Raw genomic sequence first — 26,726 nt, forward strand, 5'->3', positions numbered from 1 at the left:
CCACCCACAGAATCTGCAGCTTTTCGGGTCTCATAACCAACAGAGGGGAAACATTTGACAGGTAAGGATACATGCAGGAGGCATCTATATCCTTATAGATCAGCACTATGGCAGTAGTTTAGAAAGGATGAGAGCGGGTTTACATCCACTTTAAAGCGGAGCTCCACCCTAAAGTGGAACCCCCCCCCCTCCGGTGTCACATTTGACACCCTTCAGGGGGGAGGGGGGTGCAAATACCTGTCTAAGACAGGTATTTGCACCCACTTCCGGGAGTCCTCCTGCGGGTATTCTGCGGGAAGTTTGGCACTTCCCTCACCCGCCCGTTGTGTTCTGGGAAACACTCGGCTCCCAGAACAAAATGGGGACCAGTGAGGACGGCGCAGTGCGACTTGCGCATGTGCCGTAGGGAATCGGGTAGTGAAGCCGGAATGCTTGACTTCCTGGTTCCCTTACCGAGGATGGCGGTGGGGGCAGCAGATAGACGAGCGATTGCTCGTCTTTTGCTGCAGACGTCGCTGGACTCCTGAACAGGTAAGTGTTTTATTAAAAGTCAGCAGCTGCAGTATTTGTAGCTGCTGGCTTTTAATATTTTTTTTTAACGGCGGAGCTCCGCTTTAAGGTGAAATACCTACTTGGTGCAGATCTACCCCCAGCCCCACTTTTACTTACCTGAGCCCAATCTCGATCCAGTGATGTGCGCGAGAGCAGCAACTCTCTCCCTTCTCATTGGCACAGAGACAGCAGTGAGGGTCCAGCCAGTGACAAGAGTCGAGCAGGGCTCCGTGTGTCTTCTGGATAGATCCAGCTCAGAAGTGAGCCCATACAAGTGCCCCCATAGCAAGCTGCTTGCTATGTTGGGCACTCAGCGGGGTGGAAGGAGCCAGGAGCAAGGGGAGGGGCAGGATACAGGGCTGGACTGGGACAAAAATTTGGCACTGGACTTCATCCAGACTAGCCCACTTTGACAGGTCTCTCCCATGGCGGCCGGACAACTCTTGCCCCCCCTGGCCATCAAAGCCCCCTCTTCCCCTTCACTAGCCACTAGCCGTTCTACTTTATTAGAGTAGAACGGCTGGTACTGGTACTCTTATAGGCAGTACCAGTGGGAAAGCTAGACATTATTTCACCCGGGGCAAAGAATCAGTTCGGTGCCCCTCTTATGGGACAAGATTAGGCAGAAGTGAGAAACTCCCAGGCCATAGCTGTTGAGTCAGCTGTCTGTCCCCTCCCCCATGCTCCTCTGTTGTCCCCCCCTGCTCCTCTGGTCACCCCCCTGCTTCTCTGTTCCCCCCAGGTGAGCGCTGCGGGAGGAAGAGGAGGTGAGCGCTGCGGGAAGGAAGAGACAGAGGAGCAGAGGGAGACAACTCCCTGTAGTCCCAATGGCCAGTCCATCCCTGGCAGGATAGGAGATGCTCTGTGCAAAACCATTGCACAGAGCAGGTAAGTATAACGTGTTTGTTAATTTAAAAATAAAAATAAACTGGAACATAGGCAAAGATTAAAAGATAGTGGGGCATGTTCTTAAAGATCTGAGGCGGCGGAACGTATGTCCTTTACGTTACGCCGCCGCAAGTTTAAGTGGCAAGTGCCTGATTCCCAAACCACTTACCTGTAAACTTGCGGCGGCGTCGCGTAAAGTCCACCCGCGCAAGCCCTCCTAATTCAAATGATCCTGGTAGGGGGTGTGGATCATTTAAATTAGGCGCGCTCCCACGCCGATCGTAATGCGCATGCTCCGTCGGGTAAATTACCCGACGTGCATTGCGCTAAATGACCTCTCGCGGACGTCATTTGTTTTGACTGTAACGTAAATGGCGTCCAGCGCCGTTCACGGACGACTTACGCAAACGACGTTAAATTTTCAAATTTCGACGCGGGATCGACGGCCATACTTAACATTGAGTACGCCACCTAGGGGGCATGTTTATCTTTACGCCGCATATCGCTTACGGAAACGACGTTAAAACACTACGGCGGGCAAGCGTACGTTAGAGAATCGGCGTGACTAGTCATTTGCATATTCTACGCTGACCGCCACCTAGCGGTCAGCGTAAATATTGCAGCCTAAGATACAACGGCGCAGGCCGTCGTATCTTAGGCATGTTTAAGTGTATCTCAGTTTGAGAATACACTTAAACATAGGATCGGACTTACGTCCGCGTATCTGCTGATACGCCGGCGTAAATTATTTGAGAATATGGCCCAAAGAAGCTGTATACTCAGTAAGTGATTAAATCCGCTGCTGAAAGTGCTTAAAAACGGAGGGTTTAATATCACTTTAATTAATACAGAGTTGCATTAATTTGTTCTTTTTATACCTGTCTGGAGTTCAGCTTCTTTTATTTAAAAAAATAAGAAGTCTACAAAATCCTTTTAAATATTATAGCAAGGGAAATATAATCCAAACAGCAAAAAAAAAAAAAAAAGGTAAATTAAATTAGATGAAATTAAAAGGATTGGTATCAGTTGCTAGTATTCCTGAGTCAAGCGAAGCATAGCACATCTGCACAGCATTGTACACAGAACCACTGATTTAGGAATGTATAATTAGCATTGTGGCGTAAACATGACAGATTCTGCGATGAGTGTTTGACGACTTCTGCCGTTCATGTACACTGCTAAATTAAAGAAATGTCTAGGGAAAAATAAAGCATAAAAAAAACACACACACACACATAAGTAGTGTAGCACCGGCAGCAAATTGTGCCTCCCCTTATTGTGTACTGACTTTATAGATCGCATAATTAGACGCCAGCGCAGACGATTTATGCATTGAATTCCGCTCGGGTACACAGGGCAGTGCAGGGCTGGCCTTAATCTAAACAGAATAAAACATGGCCCAGAGAATGTAGAGATGGGGAAAATAATAGAGGGGGTTTGTAAATAAATAATAGACTGTGCTGTATACTACAGTGTACTGTATATAGGCAAATGGCTTGAAAATAACTGCAGCATTCAATAGACGTGGGACTGAGCTACTACGTGCGGTCTGGAAAACACAACCTAAAAGCAAACTAGAACACAAGGACTTATTTATAAAGAAGTTAAGGTGTAGCTAAACCCAAAACCAAAACTGGGGTGTATTGCAGCTTACTAGTCCATGGTGTGGTGGCTGCATTCATTTTTTTTATTTTGCCTTTATTCACCTAGTAATCCCATAGCTCACAACTGTCCCTGATTTGGAGGGACTGTCCCTGATTTGGAGCAATGTCCCTCATTCCTCCTTATTTGTCCCTCATATTGGTCTGATCTATATAGCTCAGGGTTTGACAAATTTGCTTGGAATCTAAGAGCCAGCTAAAAAAGTTAGGAGCCAGAAAACGCACCCCGTCCCGACGAGCTTGCGCGCAGAAGCGAACACATACGTGAGCAGCGCCCGCATATGTAAACGGTGTTCAAACCACACATGTGAGGTATCGCCGCGATTGGTAGAGCGAGAGCAATAATTCTAGCCCTAGACCTCCTCTGTAACTCAAAACATGCAACCTGTAGATTTTTTTAAACGTCGCCTATGAAGATTTTAAAGGGTAAAAGTTTGTCGGCATTCCACGAGCGGACACAATTTTGAAGCGTGACATGTTGGGTATGAATTTACTCGGCGTAACATTATCTTTCATAATATTAAAAAAAATGGGGATAACTTTACTGTTGTCTTATTTTTTAATTTAAAAAAGTGTAATTTTTTCCCAAAAAAGTGCACTTGTAAGACCGCTGCGCAAATACGGCATGACAGAAAGTATTGCAACGATCACCATTTTATTCTCTAGGGTGTTAGGATAAAAAAAATATATAATGTTTGGGGGTTCTAATTAGAGGGAAGAAGATGGCAGTGAAAATAGTGAAAAATTACATTAGAATTGCTGTTTAACTTGTAATGCTTAACTTGTAATACCAACGGCCACCACCAGATGGCGCCAGCTTACACATCTGGTGGAAATAACTTGTAATACCAACGGCTCACCACCAGATGGCGCCAGCCAAGTCGCCAGGACCCTATTTCTAGTCGCCATGGCGACCTGGCGCCCAGGATTTGTCGAGCCCTAAATTTAATCCACAAGGAATATTTTTTTTCCCACTACTATTCCTTTATATTGTTTTTTAAGATTTACAAATGCAGCAATTTGGAATTTGGATGAAAGGTTTAGCGCTAGGGAACACTTTTTGAAAGATAAAAAGTGCATTTTATATACATATATATAGAGCAGACCAAAATGAGGGGGAATGAGGGACAGAGGGACATTGCTCCACATCAGGGACAGTCCCTCGAAATCAGGGACAGTTTGGAGCTATGGGAGGAGCATAAAAGTGACTGTTTGTAGTCACACTATTTAAAGTGCTAGCAATTAATCACTAAAAGTGAAGACAGAACACTATCCAGACGGAACAAATGTCTCCCTATGGAATGAGATACACAAGTAGCATGTAGTATTAATTAATTGCACAAATGTTCAAGCAGACATGTTTAAAATTGTCTGTTGGTCACTAGGGAATGTAAGAACATCCTAGACACAATGTAGACTGTGTACAGAACTTGAGCATTTTCTCGGATCACAGTTCATACTTGCAAAGGTTGTGTATGTAATAAATGTGGTTTCAAGTTGAATATCTTACTGCTGTGCCTTGTGATATCATATTTTATGGATAAAGAAGTTTAAAGGGTACACGGTCACCGCCCCCTCTCTCCTGTCACCTCTCTCTCACCATAGATAGATTTATGCAATGCATGAATCTATCTATGGTCGCCGCTGCCATCCCCTATTCATGTGCCCGACCCCTTTTTTGGGCGCCGGGCACCTGAATTACAGCGGCGGGGTATTTTTTGGAAGTACCTGATTAGAGCCGTAGGCTCTAATAGGCATCCAAAAAGGTGAACAGCGGGCGCCATGCTGAGCGCTCGCTGTTCACTCAGCGTTGTGTTAGGAAAGCGAATGAATCGCTTTCCGAACACTGAACCGTCTCTCAGCCAATCGGGTGCTTGGGTCTGTTACCTGTCACCTGATTGGCTGAAACGACAGGCGCTGTGATTGGACGTCGCCTATCAGGCGTCCAATCATAGCACAGGATGGCAAGAGAGGACGGGAGAAGACATCGAGGAGTGTGACCCGCTGCCCCACCGAGACAGGTTAGTGCCGGCCGGGCGGGGATGCATAGTGGCAGCATTTGATGGGCACAATAGCGGCAATTGATGGGCACACTGGCAGCAATTGGTAGGCACAGTAGCAGTTGATGGGCACACTGGCGACAGTTGATGGGCACAGTAGCGGCAATTAGTGGGCACAGTGTCAGCAATTTATGGACACACTAGCAGCAATTCATGGGTACAGTAGTGGCAATTCATGGGCACAGTAGCAGCAATTGATGGGCACAGTGTCAGCAATTCATGGGCACAGTGTCAGCAATTCATGGGTACAGTAGCTGCGTTTGATGAGCACACTTTTTGCATTTGATGGGCACAGTTGCGGCGATTGATGGCACAGTGGCTGCGTTTGATGGTCACAGTGGCTGCGTTTGATGGTCACAGTGGCTGCGTTTGATGGTCACAGTGGCTGCGTTTGATGGGCACAGTGGCTGCGTTTGATGGGCACAGTGGCTGCATTTAAAGGCACAGTGGTGGCAATTGATGGGCACAGTGGCTGCGTTTGATGGGCACAGTGGTTGCATTTGATGGGCACAGTGGCTGTGTTTGATGGGCACAGTGGCTGCATTTGATGGGCACAGTGGCTGTGTTTGATGGGCACAGTGGCTGTGTTTGATGGGCACAGTGGCTGTGTTTGATGGGCACAGTAGCTGCATTTGACAGGCACAGTGGCTGCAATTGATGTTTTTTTTTTTGTCAGTTTGTTTGCGCCCCCCCAAAAAATTTTGAGAACCAGCCGCCACTGAGGCCCCATACACACGATAGAATTTATCCGCAGATACGGTTCAGCGGACCGTATCCGCGGATAAATCCTCTCTAAGATTTCAGAGGATTTCAATGCGATGGCGTGTACACACCATCGCATTGAAATCCGCGCTGAAATCCTCTGCCGATGACGTGTCGCGCCGTCGCCGCTATTATGACGCGGCGACGGGCGCGACACTGTCATATAAGGAATTCCACGCATGCGTCTATTCATTACGGCGCGTGCGGGGAATCCCTTTGGACGGATGGATCCGGTAAGTCTGTACAGACGAGCGGATCCATCCGTTGGAATGGATTCCAGCAGATAGATATTCTGTGCATGTCGACAAATATTTATCTGCTGGAAATCCATTCCAGGGGAGATTTATCTGCGGATAGATATCCGACGGAGTGTACACACCATAGGATCTATCCGCAGAAACCCATTTGATGGGATTTATCTGCGGATAGATTCTATGGTGTGTATGGGGCCTGAGTTAGACTGTAAACAAATGTCAACTAGTTCCAGACAGGGCCGGCCCTATGATGGGACCGGGTGGTACCATGGGTACCAGGCAGCACTTTTAGGGGGGCAGCATACTGATGCCCGCCAGCCCGTTCCGCCAGCTCCGCTACCCAAATAAAATTGATGTCCTTTTTCCCCCACAAATAGAGCTTTCTTTTGGTGATATTTGATCACCTCTGCGGTTTTTATTTTTTGTGCTATAAATATATATATTTTTTAACTTTTTGCTATAATAAATATCCCCAAAATTTAGAAAAAACTATTTTCTTCAGTTTAGGCCAATATGTATTCTTCTACATATTTTTGGTACCAAAAAAAAAACACAATTAGCGTACATTGATTAGTTTGCGCAAAAGACATTGTGGCCGCCGGCAATTCACAGGTCCCTTTATACTCCTGGATACATGTATAGAGCCATGGCAGGTCCTTTTATACGCCTATATGCATGTATAGAGCCATGGCATGTCCTTTTATACGCCTATATGCATGTATAGAGCCATGACAGGTCCTCTTTATACATCTCTAGAGCCATGACAGGCCCTCGTTATACTCCTATATACATGTATAGAGCCATGACAGGTCCTCTTTATACTCCTATATACATGTATAGAGACATGGCAGGTCCTCTTTATATTCCTTTACATGTAAAGAGTCTCGACAGGTCCTCTATAAACATGTATAGAGCCATGACAGGTCCTCTTTATACTCCTTTATACATGTTTAGAGCCATGACAGGCCCTCTTTATACTCCTTTATACATGTTTAGAGCCATGACAGGTCCTCTTTATACTCCTTTATACATGTTTAGAGCCATGACAGGCCCTCTTTATACTCCTTTATACATGTTTAGAGCCATGACAGGTCCTCTTTATACTCCTTTATACATGTTTAGAGCCATGACAGGTCCTCTTTATACTCCTTTATACATATATAGAGCCATGACAGGCCCTCTTTATACTCCTTTATACATGTTTAGAGCCATGACAGGTCCTCTTTATACTCCTTTATACATGTATAGAGCCATGACGGGTCCCCAGCATTTCATTCTTGGTCCCAGGCAGCACAATGTCTTGGGCCGGCACTGGTTCCGGAGATCCATGGTCCACACATAAGATCTTCTTGAAAGCTACCAAGCCTATAAAGGGGACCTACCTATTGCCAAAACAACATACTCTACTTTCCTGTTCTAAAATCTCTTCCTCTCGCTTAAAAGAGATCATGTGACCAACTGCCAAAGAACTGCCATTCAGCCGTACCCTGAAACAATGGTATCGCTAGCCAAGACAAGTATATCAATACTTCCACTACAATTCACGTGTTCCATACTATAGGTCTAGTTAGAGAGATCGCATAACATATATCAACAAACCAATTTCCTTAGAAAAACGTTATTAAACTGACATCACATAGATTACATAATCCGACTGAAAATATTTTCATTTTATTTAATTCCAACAAAATATTCTACAGCACCCTGGGGGCCCAAGGGCCTAGGACTGCAAGCACGTCCAGTATGCTAATCTATGCTTTCAAAGCTGCTTGAAAGCTGTAACACAGGGGTAGGCAACCTCGGCACTCCCACTGTTATGAAACTTCAAATCCCATCATGCCTCTGCCTCTAGGAGTCATACCTGTGATTGTCAGGGTCTTGCAATGTCTCATGGGACTTGTAGTTTCACCAGAGCTGAAGGGCTGAGGTTGTCTACCCCTGCTTTAACCTATACCTGTATCCTAGGACACAAAGCATCTCAGTCATACAGAAGACAGGGTAAGTCAAAGCAACCCTTTACAGTCTAGCATCTGGCAGACACATTGGGGTTGATTTATTAAAACTGGAGAGTGCAAAATCTGGTGCAGCTGTGCATGGTAGCCAATCAGCTTCTAACTTAAAGGAGTTGTAAAGGAAAAACATAATGACTGTTTACAGGGTATAGAGACATAATAGTTAACTGATTCCTTTTAAAAATAATTAAAAATAGATAAAAAATCAATGATATAATGTGCCTGCAGTTTCTAGTTTCGTTTTTGCATGTTGTTTCCTGCTTCTGTGATGTACAGAGCCACAGAGCCAATACAGGGCAGTGATGGTTTGGAAAACGAAACTGATTGGTGCTGAGGGGTTTTAGACACACAGTAATCACACCTCCTTGATTAGTGACCACAGAGAGAAAGCTCCCAGTACTGTGGTTATCAGGAAACAGACAACCAGGAAGTGTGGAGATCAGAGAAGAATTACAGCAACTTGAGAGCAAAAACGAACAATGAGGACATGAAAACAGCACTGCATTAAGGTAAAGGAAGCTATTAAGATAAAAAAAAAAAATCCTTTACAAACCCTTTAAGCTTGTTCAATTAACCTTTTCAGCTCTAAAAAATGTTTGTAATACGGCACTGCGTTACTTTAACTGACAAGTGCGTGGTCGTGCGACCTTGTACACAAATACAATTTTTGTCCCTTTGTCCCACAAATAGAGCTTTTTTTGGCTGTATTTGATCACCTCAGCTGCTTTTATTTTTTGTGCTATAAACATAAAAAATAGGTTGGACGTGATTTATAGGTTGGACATGTGTCTTTTTTTCAACCTCACCTACTATGTAGCAATGACAATTTTGAAAAAGAAAACAATATTTTTTACTTTCTCTGCTATAAAACATATCCAATTAAAAAAAAAAAATACTTCTTCATAGATTTAGGCCATTAAGTGTTTTGCTACATATTTTGGTTAAAAAAAATCCCAATAAGCGTATATTGATTTTTTTGCGCAAATGTTATAGCGTCTACAAACTATGGGATATTTTTTATTTTTTTGCGATCGGACAACTAACTGACACTTTTTGGGGACCAGTGACACTAATACAGTGATCAGTGCTAAAAATGTGCACTGTCACTGTACTGATGACACGTACTGATGACACTGGGAAGGGGATAACATCAGGTGTGATCAAAGGGTTTATATAGGGCAGGTGCTTTGACTAGGGAAAGGCAATGATCCATGTTCCTTCTTAGCAGAAATACAGGATCAGTACCTTCCCCTCTGACAGAACAAGTTGCCTTGTTTACATAAGCAGATTGTCATTCTGCCTCTGTACTAGTCTAGTCGGTGGGCGCCGATGGACATCGAGTCCGCAGTACCCGCCTATGAGCTCCCACTGTGTATAATCACCCTGCCTGGGGCCCGCGCATCCCAGACCCTGCAGTGTCAGACTTACTAGTAGGTATGTGATCTGGCACAGAGTGGCCCCCTCCTGCAGGAAATGTACATGGGGCGATACGCAAGCGGTTAAGCTTTGACAAAAAAAAAACATAGAAGCTGATTGGTTTCTATGCAGAGCTGTACCAGATCTTGCACTCTCCAGTTTTAGTAAATCATCCCTATTATGTACAAAAACAGTGAAAATGATGTGCAGCAAACTAATGGTGTGTCCTGTTAGGTGAATACATCAGTTCAACCATTTTATACTACTGACAGGTTCTCTTTAATAAGCAAAATTGATGCTGTACATTAAGACAGGTCATACCCATCTTAGCGGATGCAAATGGAAATTCCATTGAGTATTGCTTGTGATGATCAGGCCCTTAGGGGGTTAATTAAACAATGATTGCAATAGCTTCTTAACATTAGAAGACAGGGAACCTGCACTAGAATATTTTCTTGCCCTCACCCAGTGAATAAGAGAGTATAGTTAACCATTTACTGTGGGCGGGTGACACGGGCAGGCTGGATCACTCATATGTACGTAATCCAGCCTGTTCCAGGATAGGGGCGTGCATTCATGCACCCCCTGATAATCTGTGCTGTCACTGGCTTCAGCAGAATTTTGTCAGCAGGTCCCAACCAATGATTTATGGCTGAGACCTGCTGATGGGCTGTAGCCAATCACAGCACATGGTCCTGTGTTTACAAATACACAGGGCTCTCTACACACATCAGCGATATGGCCAGATCTGTTAGCAAAAGCAGCATATATTACAGTTCTCCCCATTGAATGCCCCTTTCTAGCCAGTGTCATTAAAGCGGTGGTTCACCCTCAATAACAACATTCTAGCATTAAATTAAGCATAGTAGCGCGAGCTACAGTATGCCTTTATTTTTATTTTTTTGCCCGGTACTCACTGTTTAATCCTATAGTGAAGATTCAGACTCGCCGCGGGGAATGGGCGTTCCTATCCAGAGGGAAGATGATTGACGGCCGGCTATGGCACGTCTTTTGTCAATAGCGCGGGTCTCAAGTGGTTAAATTCCTTTTGGATTTCACCTTGTAAAAGCACAAAGAAACATAATGGTGGATCGGTTGCAATGGGTAATTGCAGGCTGCACATTATTACTCTGCCTTATGTAATAAGATTGTCTGTTCTGCAGGCAATGCTTGCGGGAGAGGATTGCAGGAGTTAAAAAGAAAGATCGGTCTCAGTTACGCTGGAACACTGTATGTCCTGTGTGGCTTCGCTGTGGGTTTTTCCATTCGATTATACTTTTAACCCTCCAGCTATTCCAGTTTTAAGATACAAACATAAAATAAAATGCTGTATGAAACAACAGCGTACTGGCAAACTTTTAAATGAGAAACACAAAACACTGATACCATGAGCAGATGGATATAATGACTAATGACCATCAGAAGGTTTAAAGCCTATCTATAGGAGTGAGAAGAAAAGCATGGTGAAGCTGAACCATCTTGAGGTCTGAATAAAGGAGGGGCAGAGACTACTCTGTGTGATATGATTCATAAATACAGTACAGAAGGGCAATGTCTAGCCGCCAAGTGTAATATGCCGCCATATATCAACCGGAGCATCTTTGGAAATAGTACATAGCTGCTGAAGAAGAAATGCAGATTTAAGCACGACGTGCCTGAGCTTGTTTTTCCCCAATGCCCAGGGATGGACTGGGACAGAAATTTGGCCCTGGACTTCATCCAGACTGGCCCACTTTGACAGGTCTCTGCCATGGCGGCCGGACAACTCCTGCACCGCCACCCAAGCCCCCTCTCCCCTTTCACTAGCCGTTCTACTTTATTAGAGTAGAACGGCTGGCACTGTTACTCTTATAGGCAGTACCAGTGGGGAAGCAAGACATTATTTCACCCGAATCAGTTTGGTGCCCCCCTTATGGTGAAAGATTAGGCAGAAGTGAGAAACTCCCAGGCCATAGCTGTTGAGTCAGCTGTCTGTCCCCTCCCCCCATGCTCCTCTGTGGTCTCCCCTGCTCCTCTGGTCCTCCCCCTGCTTCTCTGTTCCCCCCCAGGTGAGCGCTGCGGGGAGGGAGAGACAGAGGAGCGGAGCGGGGCGGCAGTCCGCTGTCACTGAAACCGGCCCACTGAGCCATCGGCCCACCGGGAAACTCCCTGTGGTCCCAATGGCCAGTCCATCCCTGCCAACACCTGTAGGATCTTAGGGCCAGATTCACAAAGCACTTACGCCGGCGTATCTAGAGATGCGCGGCGTACTTGTAAAAATGCGCCGTGCGTATCTCTGCGCCGTATCCTCAAAACGAGATACGCCTGAAAACCATTTTTTTCCGACCGACGTAAAACGATTACACCGGCGCATCTTGGGGCGCAAAATACGCTAGACGCACCATTGTTTTGCTATTCAAATATGCAAATGAGGGAATTACGGCGATCCACAAAAGTACGGCTCATTTCAATAAAGCACGCCCACTTCCATCCCACTTTCAATTACCCCGCCTTACGCCTCGGAATTTACGTTAAGCTGGCGCAAATTTGGGCACAAATACTCTGTGGATACGGTACTTACGTCACAAAATTGAGCCGGCGTAACGTAACAGAGATGCGTTACGCCGATCTAAATATGCGCCGCTCTACGTGAATCTGGCCCTTAGTTTCTAGAGTTCTGCATTAGCTGAAAATGAGAAAAATGCACCTAATTTAAACCATGGTTTGCGCTACACAAGCCTTTCTCAACTAGGGTTCCATGGAACACTAGGGTTCCTCTAGAGCAGCATTTGTCAACCTTTTCAACACAGAGGAACCCTTGAAATAACTTTCTGGTATCAGGGACCCCATGTTGAAAATTACTATATCTACAATTCATTAAACATTAGTGTGATGGCCAGTGGGAAGAATGATCCTTACATTTGTCATCATTGTGAAGAATTACCCCCTTAGAGCCGGTTCACACAGGGGCGACCTGTCTCAGCCGCCTGACAAGTCCCGGTCCACAGTAGTCAATGGAACCGTTCTAATAGGAGCGTGACTCTAGAAAAGGGTTCCTGTTCGACTTTGGAGGCGACTTGCATTGACTTCAATACAGAAGTTGTGCCGCCTGTGTGTGAACCTGCTCTTACAGATAGCTAAAAAGGTCAATGGTGTTAGTGGGAACTTAGCTGAGAGGAAGAAATTGCTAATTTCCCAATGAACCCCTAGCAGCCTCTGGAGGAACCCTTGGGTTCCATGGAACCGTGGCTGAAATACCCTGCTCTAGAGATTGATGGGGACTCTTTCAGGAATAGAACAGTTTCTTCTTCTCGGATAGGGAACCATTAAAATCTGTCTTTTTAGCTATCTGTAAGGAGGGCATATTTCACAATGACCTTCAAAGTAAGAAGCATTCTTCCATTTAACCAGAAATGTAATAGGCATTATTTTACTGGCTACCAATGTAAGGGAAATTCTTCTCAATGACTACCAATGTAAGTGGGATTCTTCACACTGACCACCAATGTAAGGGACCCTCTTCCCATTGACCACCAAGGTAAGGAACATTCTCCCCTCTGACCAGCAATGTAGGGAGAATTCTTCCCACTGACCACCAATGTAAGGAGCATTCCTCTCACTGGCCATTAATGTAAGGAGCATTCTTTCATCTAACCACCAATGTAATAGGCATTATTTTACTGCCCACCAATGTAAGGGGAATTCTTCTCACTGACTACCAACGTAAGTGGCATTCTTTGCACTGGCTACCAATGTAGGGGAAATTCTTCTCACTGTCTACCAATGTAAGTGGCATTCTTCGCACTGCCCACCAATGTAAGGGGCATTCTTCCTACTGCCCACCAATGTAAGGGGCATTCTTCCCATTGACCACCAAGGTAAGGAACATTCTCCCCACTGACCAATAATGTAAGGAGAATTCTTCCCACTGGTCTCCAATGTAAAGCATTCTTCTCACTGACCATTAATGTAAGGAGCATTCTTCACATTGACCACCAAGGTAACGAGCTTTCCTCCCACTGACCATTAAAATAAGGAGCATTCTTCCATCTAACCACCAATGTAATAGGCATGATTTTACTGCCCACCAATGTAAGGGGCATTCTTCCCATTGACCACCAAGGTAAGGGACATTCTCCCCTCTGACCAATAATGTAAGCATAATTCTTCCCACTGGTCTCCAATGTAAGGAGCTTTCTTCCCACTGACCACAAATGTAAGGAACATTCCTCCCACTGACCATTAATGTAAGGAGCATTATTCCCACTGGCCACCAACGTGAGGAGCATTCTTCCCACTGATCACCAATGTAAGGAACATTCCTCCCACTGACCATTAATGTAAGGAGCATTCTTCCCACTGACCACCAATGTGAGGAGCATTCTTCCCACTGACCACGAATGTGAGGAGCATTCTTCCCACTGACCACCAATGTGAGGAGCATTCTTCCCACTGACCACAAATGTGAGGAGCATTCTTCCCACTGACCACCAATGTAAGGAGCATTCTTCCCACTGACCACCAATGTGAGGAGCATTCTTCCCACTGACCACAAATGTAAGGAGCATTCTTCCCACTGACCACCAATGTAAGGAGCATTCTTCCCACTGACCACCAATGTGAGGAGCATTCTTCCCACTGACCACCAATGTGAGGAGCATTCTTCCCACTGACCACAAATGTGAGGAGCATTCTTCCCACTGACCACCAATGTGAGGAGCATTCTTCCCACTGACCACCAATGTAAGGAGCATTCTTCCCACTGACCACAAATGTGAGGAGCATTCTTCCCACTGACCACCAATGTGAGGAGCATTCTTTACATTGACCACCAAAGTAAGCCATCTCCTATAAACTGACCCCCTAATGTACTGTATGTATCCTAATTATTTGTAGGGGTTCCCTGAGACCCCAAAAGTTCTTTCAAGGGTTCCTACATGTTAAAAATATTGAGAATAGCTGCTCTAAACAATTCAGCACAAGGGATCCGAAGCAAGTGGCTTGTAATATGCCTTCACATTTTTAATCTTCCTAAACTTCCAAGAACCCAGAGCAGTCATTATACAAACTGCAGCTTTTAGCTCCTAAGTCGGAAGTCCGACACGTCCCGCTCCTCTATTCCCCAGTACAGTGCCTGTCTGAGCCCTAAAGAGGTGCACAGTGCAAGTATATACAGAGAAGGTGAGATGCCAAAGTACCCATTTTGAACCTGGAAGTGAATATTTGTGCACCGAACTCCCTAGGGAAATCAGGACCAGCCAGAAAAATTGATTATATAAAGAGTAGGACCAATACCTTGCCTACTTATACCCAAATTGTTTAAAAAGACCAGGCTCGCTTTAAACTTAGGAATACCGGTTGCATAAAAAACAACAAGAGCAGTAAAAATAAATAATAATAAACAAAAGAACACTAATAATAATATTTGTAGAAGAATCAAAATCTATTGACCTTTTCTTGGCACACATCAGAATAAATTAACAAACAAACCTGCACTTTTTTTTTAAAACAGAACAATCCCACAGCAATACAAGCTAATAAAACTCGGCACATTGCAAACCAGCAATATACATGTGCAAACAAACAACAAAAATAAAAAATAAATACATGTAAATATTCAACACTGTTGATCATAAATATTACATTGCAGATCACGAAAGCAGCAGCACTGAACACAACTCTGCAAGAGACGCTAACACTTGAAATCAGTTTCCAGATCATCAAGCGCAGTAATACCTGGGTGGGATCATAAAGCAGGACTTTCACAGCGAAGCTCCATTTACTGAACTGGATTAAATAGTGCAATAGAAATATATATATTTTATTTTTAACTTACGATATATATAAAAGTATAATAAAGGGAAAAGGCAGGACTTTCACAGTGAAGCTCCGTTTACTGAGCTGGATTATACAGTGCAATAATAATAATAATAATAATAAAAATTATATATATATATATATATATATATATATATATATATATATATATATATATATATGTGTGTTTCTTTGTGTTTTTTTTAAACTTACTAAATATATATATTTTTAATTGCACTATATAATCCAGCTCAGTAAATGGAACTTCGATGTGAAAGTCCTGCTTTTTTCCTTTATTATGCTTTTATGTATAATAGTAAGTTAAAATATATATATATATATATATATATATATATATATATATATATATTGTTTTTTTTGTTTTTTTACTAATATATATATATATATATATATATATATATATATATATATATACACATATATATACACACAGTATATAAAAAAATAATAAATAAAAAATTCAATATAAATTATATATACCATATATATATATTCTACTAAGGCTGCATTCACACCTGAGCGTTTTATCGCCTGAAGCGCGACGCTCGAAAACGCTAGAGGGGAAAAAATACATTATTCCCTATGGAGATGGTTCACATCTCCACTCCAAAACGCCTGACGCCGAACGCCTGAAGCTCAAACAAGTTCCGGACCCTTTTTTGTCGCGCGAATCGGGCGGTTTGGGCGTTTTTGAGCCATAGAAAGTAATGGAAACGCTCGATTCAAGCGACTAGCGCGACAACGGACGTTTTGTCGCTTTAATCAATAGAACATTTCACCCAGGCAGAAGATAAAAAAAATCTACCAACATAGCAACAAGTGATGAAAAGATGATCATTTTTCCTATTGGCTAAAATAAAAAACGTCAAAGTACAAAAATGTCGGACGACGCTGTATGCAAACGCGCAAATAAACATGAATGAATGACAAAACGCCCAAAAAAAACCGATGGAAAAAACGACCGAACGACCTACGCTCAGGTGTGAATGCAGCCTAAATAATTCAATATTGTATTTGCATACTAAACGATATATATATATATATATATATATATATATATATATAATACACACACACATCCCATTTTGATTTGACTCTTGATATATATTCATTCCATAGGTCATTGGTGGCGAGGATTGTATCTAAAAATCAAAGTAGGGGGTTTTAAGCCAAAGTGTGTTCAATTAAAAATTAAAAATTTCCAAGGACAACAATTGTTCGACCCTAGAAGCCAGGCGCGCTTGGCAACGCTGGCACAAGCAATCGTTTAGGGAGCAGCGATAGGTGACAATCAAGGTGGAAATACGATTCGGTAGGGAGCCTTGCAAAAGTTTAGCTGTGAAAACCCTGCTGCCCGCTCTACGTAAACACCTGGCCATCCCGTAACCCCCCTCTGTGCCAATCACCTGCAGGGCATAAGAGCCAAGCGTCGTCGCCAAACGCCACTGTGACTTTCTCCGCTCAGCTTCCCTTTCAGCAGGAGAGTACAGGCAGTCGATCCAAGATAACACATATTAGCAGAGCTGCTGTGTAATATAGCGTGCCAGGCCACACCATCTGAGCACCACCCTCCTCCCAGAGCTCCCCTGTGTGTGTCTCTCTCTCTCTCTCTTCGCACAATGCTCCCCAGAGGGCACGGGGCAAGCTAAGGCTGCGCAGTCACTAACCACCGCTCTCTCCAGTGACACATTCCATGTGGGAGCAGACACGCCAGCACATCTGGGCACAACACGGGGCTCTTATGAATGAGACGGAGGGGTGGGCTTCAGCAGGCGAATAAAAACACAGGATCGCGTTACTGTAAGCTCGCCAAGCCCTCTGAGATATTAATGTCATATTATATATATATATATATATAAAGGTTAACCATTTCACGTCCAAAGCAGACAACCTCAAAACAGCACACGTAAGACCTATTCGCCACTGCCCTTTAACCACTTACAGAATACATAGCTATGGTATATGCATGCCAACTCTTGGAAGATTAGCTGTACATCTACAATAGGAGTGGTGTGTGACAGCCGGGATTTGCCAAATAAACCCTTTTTTATTATTTAATTACAGACAGATCAATGTTTTATCAGACACCGAATAATACAAAACTGCCTGAAGCCACCAGACTTCTTTTTATGTATTTTTAACATTTTAACATATTCCAATGATAAGTGTAACCTACATTAACTTCAAACCTGTATAGCTTTAATTGTTAATCCTCATCCCCTCCTATGGAAAAATAAAGGGAGGGGGGAGGGTGGGAGCAACACCAGACTGTTACATTATAACATTGACATTACATAGCAGAGATAAAAACATAACCATTGTGGATGATGCCAGGAACATTGATATTGGGGGGGTTGGCATCACACAGTAAACATACAGAGAACTCGTCACCATCTGAAAGGTGCTCACTGCACTGTAGGCTTAATTCACAAAGCTAACACACCCGGATAAAGATCTTCATTAGCGAAAAGTGATAAAACATCTACCCATTGTGCATGTCAGGGGCATTGCATGGCACGTTGTTGTCACACTGTATATTTTTCAGCATCTGAAAGGTGCTCACCGCACATCAGACTCAATTCGCAATGCCAATACAATACTGATTATCGAAAAAGTCATCCAACATCTACCCATCGTGCATGCCAGGGGCATTGCATGGCGAGTTGTCATCACACTGCAGGTATAAAGGAAACTCTGCACCATATCAAAGGTGCTCTCTGCGCGTTAGACTTCATTTACAAACCTGATCGTTATCAAAAAAGTGACCCTTATTTTTAGTCCATTGAGATCTGAAAATAACCGTCACAGAGCTGACGCTACAGATTCTTATGTAACGCTTTGTGTGTTGAGCCCATTGCCAAAATCACGCCGGACCGTCCGCCGGATTGAACGCAACACCCTCGCTAAATATTCAATCTGAACAATCATGCCTAAACACAGTGACAGTGGTACATCCGGATGGCATGGCACCGAAAAGTGTTGGGCAACCATCCAATGTCAATAAAGGCTTTGCCAATGTGATGGTTTGGTGACACATTTGGTGTGTTATTGACTTTGTAAGGTTTTTCTATGGGCTGTTGCTGGGGTAACTTGGTATTTGTCAGGGCGAGCGCACATGCATGAGCGCCTGATGGAGCGCTTGTAGTGCGTTCAGGTGTGAACTGATACCAAACTGACCTTAAGTGCTCGGAGGTGGACATGTGTGGGGCAACCCTGGATGCAGGCCTTAGGTGTGCTGATGCCAACTCTGCTAACTCCATCCCTCTAGGTGTATGAGCACCCCTCTCTCTTCTAGGTGTATGAGCACCCCTCTCTCTTCTAGGTGTATGAGCACCCCTCTCTCTTCTAGGTGTATGATCACCCCTCTCTCTTCTAGGTGTACAGTATGAGCACCCCTCTTTCTTCTAGATGTATGAGCACCCCTCTCTCTTCTAGGTGTATGAGCACCCCTCTCTCTTCTAGGTGTATGCGCACCCCTCTCTCTTCTAGGTGTATGAGCACCCCACTCTCTTCTAGGTGTATGAGCACCCCTCTCTCTTCTAGGTGTATGAGCACCCCTCTCTCTTCTAGGTGTATGAGCACCCCACTCTCTTCTAGGTGTATGAGCACCCCTCTCTCTTCTAGGTGTATGAGCACCCCTCTCTCTTCTAGGTGTATGAGCACCCCACTCTCTTCTAGGTGTATGCGCACCCCTCTCTCTTCTAGGTGTATGATCACCCCTCTCTCTTCTAGGTGTATGCGCACCCCTCTCTCTTCTAGGTGTATGAGCACCCCTCTCTCTTCTAGGTGTATGAGCACCCCTCTCTCTTCTAGGTGTATGCGCACCCCTCTCTCTTCTAGGTGTATGAGCACCCCTCTCTCTTCTAGGTGTATGAGCACCCCTCTCTCTTCTAGGTGTATGAGCACCCCTCTCTCTTCTAGGTGTATGAGCACCCCACTCTCTTCTAGGTGTATGAGCACCCCTCTCTCTTCTAGGTGTATGAGCACCCCTCTCTCTTCTAGGTGTATGCGCACCCCTCTCTCTTCTAGGTGTATGAGCACCCCTCTCTCTTCTAGGTGTATGAGCACCCCTCTCTCTTCTAGGTGTATGAGCACCCCTCTCTCTTCTAGGTGTATGAGCACCCCACTCTCTTCTAGGTGTATGAGCACCCCTCTCTCTTCTAGGTGTATGAGCACCCCTCTCTCTTCTAGGTGTATGAGCACCCCACTCTCTTCTAGGTGTATGAGCACCCCTCTCTCTTCTAGGTGTATGAGCACCCCACTCTCTTCTAGGTGTATGAGCACCCCTCTCTCTTCTCCTCTAGGTGTATGAGCACCCCTCTCTCTTCTAGGTAGGTGTATGAGCACCCATCTCTCTTCTCCTCTAGGTGTATGAACATCCCTCCAGGTGTATGAGCACCTCTCTCTCTCTCCTCTCCTCTAGGTGTATGAGCACCCCTCTCTCCTCTTCTTTAGGTGTATGAGCACCCCTCTCTCCTCTTCTCTAGGTGTTTAAGCATCCCTCTCTCCACTAGGTGCATGATGAGCATCCCTCGTCCCTCTCTCCCCCTCTAGGTGTATGATGAGCATCCCTCATCCCTCTCTCCCCCTCTACTGTAGGTGTATGGTGAGCATCCCTCATCCCTCTCTCCTCCTCTAGGTGTATGATGAGCATCCATCTCTCCTCCTCTAGGTGTATGATGAGCATCCCTCATCCCTCTCTCCTCTTCTAAGTGTATGATGAGCATCCCTCATCCCTCTCTCCTCTTCTAGGTGTATGATGAGCATCCCTCATCCCTCTCTCCTCTTCTAGGTGTATGATGAGCATCCCTCATCCCTCTCTCCTCTTCTAGGTGTATGATGAGCATCCCTCATCCCTCTCTCCTCCTCTAGGTGTATGATGAGCATCCCTCATCCCTCTCTCCCCATCTAGGTGTATGATGAGCATCCCTCATCCCTCTCTCCTCCTCTAGGTGTATGATGAGCATCCCTCATCCCTCTCTCCTCCTCTAGGTGTATGATGAGCATCCCTCGTCCCTCTCTCCCCCTCTAGGTGTATGATGAGCATCCCTCATCCCTCTCTCCCCCTCTAGGTGTATGATGAGCATCCCTCATCCCTCTCTCCTCCTCTAGGTGTATGATGAGCATCCCTCATCCCTCTCTCCTCCTCTAGGTGTATGATGAGCATCCCTCATCCCTCTCTCCTCCTCTAGGTGTATGAAGAGCATCCTTCGTCTCTCTCTCCTCTTCTAGGTGTATGAAGAACATCCCTCGTCCCTCTCTCCTCTTCTAGGTGTATGATGAGCATCCTTCATCCCTCTCTCCTCTTCTAGGTGTATGATGAGCATCCTTTATCCCTCTCTCCTCCTCTGGGTGTATGATGAGCATCCTTCATCCCTCTCTCCTCTTCTAGGTGTATGATGAGGATCCCTCATCCCTCTCTCCTCTTCTAGGTGTATGATGAGCATCCCTCATCCCTCTCTCCTCCTCTAGGTGTATGATGAGCATCCCTCATCCCTCTCTCCTATTATAGGTGTATGATGAGCATCCCTCATCCCTCTCTCCTCCTCTAGGTGTATGATGAGCATCCCTCATCCCTCTCTCCTCCTCTAGGTGTATGATGAGCATCCCTCATCCCTCTCTCCTCCTCTAGGTGTATGATGAGCATCCCTCATCCCTCTCTCCTCCTCTAGGTGTATGAAGAGCATCCTTCATCTCTCTCTCCTCCTCTAGGTGTATGATGAGCATCCCTCATCCCTCTCTCCTCTTCTAGGTGTATGATGAGCATCCCTCATCCCTCTCTCCTCTTCTAGGTGTATGATGAGCCTCCCTCATCCCTCTCTCCTCTTCTAGGTGTATGATGAGCATCCCTCTTCTAGGTGTATGATGAGCATCCTTCATCCCTCATCCCGGTGTATGATGAGCATCCCTCTCTCCTCTTCTAGGTGTATGATGAGCATCCTTCATCCCTCTTCTAGGTGTATGATGAGCATCCCTCATCACTCTCTCCTCTAGGTGTATGATGAGCATCCCTCATCCCTCTCTCCTCTTCTAGGTGTATGATGAGCATCCCTCATCCCTCTCTCCTCCTCTAGGTGTATGATGAGCATCCCTCATCCCTCTCTCCTCCTCTAGGTGTATGATGAGCATCCCTCATCCCTCTCTCCTCTTCTAGGTGTATGATGAGCATTCTTCATCCCTCTCTCCTCCTCTAGGTGTATGATGAGCATCCCTCATCCCTCTTCTAGGTGTATGATGAGCATCCCTCATCCCTCTCTCCTCTTCTAGGTGTATGATGAGCATCCTTCATCCCTCTCTCCTCCTCTAGGTGTATGATGAGCATCCCTCATCCCTCTTCTAGGTGTATGATGAGCATCCCTCTCTCCTCCTCTAGGTGTATGATGAGCATCCTTCATCCCTCTCTCCTCTTCTAGGTGTATGATGAGCATCCCTCATCCGTCTCTCCTCTTCTAGGTGTATGATGAGCATCCCTCTCTCCTCCTCTAGGTGTATGATGAGCATCCTTCATCCCTCTCTCCTCTTCTAGATGTATGATGAGCATCCCTCATCCGTCTCTCCTCTTCTAGGTGTATGATGAGCATCCCTCATCCCTCTTCTAGGTGTATGATGAGCATCCCTCATCTAGGTGTATGATGAGCATCCCTCTTCTAGGTGTATGATGAGCATCCCTCATCCCTCTTCTAGGTGTATGATGAGCATCCCTCATTACTCTTCTAGGTGTATGATGAGCATCCCTCATCCCTCTCTCCTCCTTCCAGTGACAAGTTGTTCTCCTTATAACCTTACCTCCCTCCAGTCTCCTGGATCCAGGATGACGCAGGCGCACAGGCTCCTACACGGGAAGATGCAGCCCGACTTCTCCGGGGATGAGGGATGGATGCCGCCAGCCGGGTACCTGCGCTGTCAGCGCCCGCCGTCCTCCTCTCCTCTCCGGTGTACAGGCTGGGGGCGGATGCTCCTAGTGAGTGTCCCGGGACTGGGGACCTGCGGGCTCCGGGGGGCTGTGTGTTCCCCGGGGCTCGGTGTAGCGGCGGCTTGTATGTGTGTCTGGCTGCTGCAGGATCCGGACCATGCTCCCTTCTGCTCCCCGCTTCTCTGAGGCTGTCTACTTGCTGGATAGGGGGCGGGGTCAGGAGCGTCACGGCCGGGAGGGGGCTCCAATCACACGGGGGGCGAGGCGCACAGACAGGAGGGGGAGACTGCTGGCACGCCCGGGCACTGGCAGACGGAACGGGGACCGGGAGACGGAACGGGGAGACCAGACCGGGGACTGGGAGACGGAACGGGGACCGGGGGACGGAACGGGGAGACCAGACCGGGGACTGGGAGACTAGGGGACAGAACGGGGAGACCGGACCGGGGACTGGGAGACGGAACGGGGAGACCAGACCGGGGACTGGGAGACTAGGGGACAGAACGGGGAGACCGGACCGGGAGGCTGTGCTCCGGGGTGGGAGCGATCGGTACCAGTACGATCCCCGTCCTACCGGGACCAGCTGTCTGTACAGCCCCGATCACCGAGTCCGCTCATCCGCCGATCTGTCTTCTTTCTACAGCCCAATCCCTCTCATGTCTGCCATCCATCCCTATGTGTGTCTCCGGTCTACCGGGACGGTGTGCTGTGTGTCTGTCCGGAGATCGGAGCTCATCTATTATCTATTCATCCATCATTATCCTGTATTCACCTGTATGACATTCCTGTGTACATTATATGTATCCGACTCTGCCCCTCACTCACCGCACATGGATCTCTTCTCTGTTGGTCTATGCAGATCTACATTGTATCCATCTATCTGTCATCTATGATATCACCTGTATTCATCCCACACTCTCCTCTCATTCCCCACACTACTCACTGCTCATCAATCCTCACTCCTCACTCATCACCCCTCACTCACCACTCCTCACTCATCACCACCACTTCTCAATCCTCACTCCTCACCACCACTCCTCACTCATCACCCCTCACTCACCACTCCTCACCATCACTCCTCACCACTCCTCACTCATCACCACCACTCCTCAATCCTCACCACTCCTCACTCATCACTCATCACCACCACTCCTCAATCCTCACTCCTCAATCCTCACCACTTCTCACTACTCCTCACCACTCCTCACTCATCACCACCACTTCTCAATCCTCACTCCTCACCACTCCTCAATCCTCACCACTCCTCAATCCTCACTCCTCACCACCACTCCTCACTCCTCACCACTCCTCACTCATTACCACCACTTCTCAATCCTCACTCCTCACCACTCCTCACTCATCACCACCACTCCTCAATCCTCACTCCTCACCACCACTCCTCACTCCTCACCACTCCTCACTCATCACCACCACTCCTCAATCCTCACTCCTCACCACCACTCCTCACTCCTCACCACCACTCCTCACTCATCACCACCACTCCTCAATCCTCACCACTCCTCACTCATTACCACCACTTCTCAATCCTCACTCCTCACCACTCCTCACTCATCACCACCACTCCTCAATCCTCACTCCTCACCACCACTCCTCACTCCTCACCACTCCTCACTCATCACCACCACTCCTCAATCCTCACTCCTCACCCTCACTCCTCACCACTCCTCACTCATCACCACCACTCCTCAATCCTCACCACTCCTCACTCATTACCACCACTCCTCAATCCTCACTCCTCAATCCTCACCACTCCTCACTACTCCTCACCACTCCTCACTCATCACCACCACTCCTTACTCCTCACCACTCCTCAATCCTCACCACTTCTCAATCCTCACTCCTCAATCCTCACCACTCCTTAATCTTCACCACTCCTCAATCCTCACCACTCCTTAATCCTCACTCCTCACCACTCCTCAATCCTCACCACTCCTCAATCCTCACTCCTCACCACTTCTCACTCCTCACCACTCCTCAATCCTCACTCCTCACCACTTCTCACTCCTCACCACTCCTCACCACTTCTCACTCCTCACCACTCCTCAATCCTCACTCCTCACCACTTCTCACTCCTCACCACTCCTCAATCCTCACCACTCCTTAATCCTCACTCCTCACCACTCCTTAATCCTCACTCCTCACCACTCCTTAATCCTCACTCCTCACCACTCCTCAATCCTCACCAGTCCTCAATCCTTACTCTTCACCACTCCTTAATCCTCACCACCCCTCACTCTCACCGCCTCTCGTTTGTTCTTTCATTCTCTTCTCTTTTTTTATATCTCACTCATTCTTTTTCTCTCTCTCTCTCTCTCTCTCTCTAATTTCTTTCTTTCTTTCTTTCTTTCTTTCTTTTTTTCTCACTCCAATTCTTTCCCTCGCTTTCATATGTAAGTAATTTTTCTCGTTCTCTCTCTTTTATTCTTTCCTCTATCTTTCACATCCTCTGCCTTTTATTTTACTCTCTCTCTCTTTCTCTCTCTCTCTGTCTCTTTTTTCTCTCTCTCTCTCTCTCTCTCTCTCACTCTTTCTTTCTTTCTATCTCTCTCCTTATCTGTCTTTCTTTCGCTCTCACTCCTATTCTTTCTAATTCTCAGTCCTTTTCTTTACCCTCCCTGTCTCTCATTCATTCAGTTTTATTCTCTTTCTCATTTTTTTTATTTTTTTATCATTCTTTCTTCTCTCCAGTTCTCTCTCTCTCTCTCTCTCTCTCTCTCTCTCTCTCTCTCTCTCTCTCTCTCTCTCTCTCTCTCTCTCCCTCTCTCCCTCTCTCTCTCTCCCATTCCTTCTTTCTTTTTTTCTCACTTTTTTATTCTTTCTTTCCTTTTTCCTGTTCTCTCATTCTTTCTTTTCTCTCTCTCCCCTCTCACTCCTATACTCTCTCTCACTCCCATTCTTTCTTTCTTTTTTTCCACCTCATTCTTTCTCGTCCTCTCACTTCCATTCCTCCCCCTCTTTCATTCTATCTCTTTCATTTTCCCTCTCTCATTCCCTCGAATTCTCTCTCATACATCCTGTCTTCATTCATTCAGCCATCCATTCAGTTTTATTCTATTTCTTGTTTTTTTCCTCACTTTTTTATTATTTTTTTCCTTTTTTTCCTGTTTTCTCATTCTGTCTTTGTCTCACTATCTCTCTTTCTCTCTCTCCCCCTCTCACTCCCACTTCTTTCTCTCTCATTCTTTCTCTCTCTCTCTCTCTCATTCTCTTACTCTCATTCGCTTACTCTCATTCTCTCTCTCATTCTCCCTCTGGCATTCTTTCTCTCTCTCTCTCATTCTCTCTCATTCTCTCTCTCATTCTCTCTCATTCTCTTTCTCTCAATCTCTCTCTCTCTCTCTCTCTCTCTCTCTCTCTCTCTCATTCTTTCTCTCTTATTCTCTCTCTCTCCCTCTCTCTCTCTCTCCCCTCTCTCTCTCTCTCACTTTCTCTCATTTTCTCTCTCCCATTCTCTCTCATTCTTTCTCTCTCTCTCATTCTCTCTCTCATTCTCTCATTCTCTCTCTCTTTCTCTCTCTCTCTCATTCTCTCTCTCTCATTCTTTCTCTCATTCTCTTTCTCTCTCTCTTTCTCTCTCATTATCTCTCTCATTCTCTCTCTATCTCATTCTCTCTATCTCTCATTCTCTCTCGCTCTCATTCTCTCTCGCTCTCTCATTCTTTCCCCCCTGTCTCTCACTCCTTTTTTTTTATTCTCATTCTCTCACCCTCTCACTGCCATTTTTCCCTCTCTCTCTCTTTCTCTCTCATTGCTATACTGACCACTACACTGACCTACCTGATTCCTACACTGTCCACTACACACATTATTATTGCTCACTGATTGGTTGCTAGACGATACTGCACATAATTACCACTTACCCATTGTTTGCTAGAGGTTACTGCACATCATTACTACAAACTGATTGGTTGCTAGAGGTTACTGCAAAATATCATTGCTCACTGATTGCTTGCTAGAGATTACAGCAGATCATAATGTTCACTGATTGGTTGCTGAAAGTTACTGCAAATCATTACCACTCACTGGTTGCTAGAGGTTACTGCACATTATTAATGCTCCCTAATTGGTTGCTAGACATTGAAGCACATCATTACGGCTCACTGATTGGTTGCTAGAGGTTACAGCACATCATCAGGTTTAAGGGGGTGCGCTGTGTGTGGCATGCAGGGTTAAGGGGGGTGCGCTGTGTGTGGCGTGCAGGGTTGGGGGGGTGCAGGGTCAGAGTGCCGGGGTTACGTAGCAGCACACTGACAGGCACAGGCAGGACTCAGGAGAAGCCGAGGTGGTCGGAGGTCCGGACTCTGGGGCGGGCTAAGTGGAGGGACAGCATGTGGCATGAGCCGGGATCCTGGACCTCCTGTGTGGGGAGT

General features: G+C 45.9%; 1 protein-coding gene across 2 annotated transcripts in view; it reads right to left on the reverse strand.

Moving 5' to 3' along the window:
* KLHL29 (kelch like family member 29) overlaps positions 1-22,525 on the reverse strand; it is a 1,298,229-nt gene extending 1,275,704 nt beyond the window's left edge. The window contains exon 1 of one of the 2 annotated variants that reach the window (XM_040348525.1): positions 22,209-22,525. The gene's annotated coding sequence lies outside the window, so the exon portion shown is untranslated. Of the gene's footprint in view, positions 1-16,828; positions 17,121-22,208 lie in introns of those variants that run through there. The other variant, XM_040348526.1, reaches the window with a different exon arrangement.
* Between the last annotated feature and the right edge of the window lie 4,201 nt (positions 22,526-26,726).

This window comes from Rana temporaria, chromosome 4 (assembly GCF_905171775.1).
Source record: "Rana temporaria chromosome 4, aRanTem1.1, whole genome shotgun sequence".
Lineage (NCBI taxonomy): Eukaryota > Metazoa > Chordata > Amphibia > Anura > Ranidae > Rana > Rana temporaria.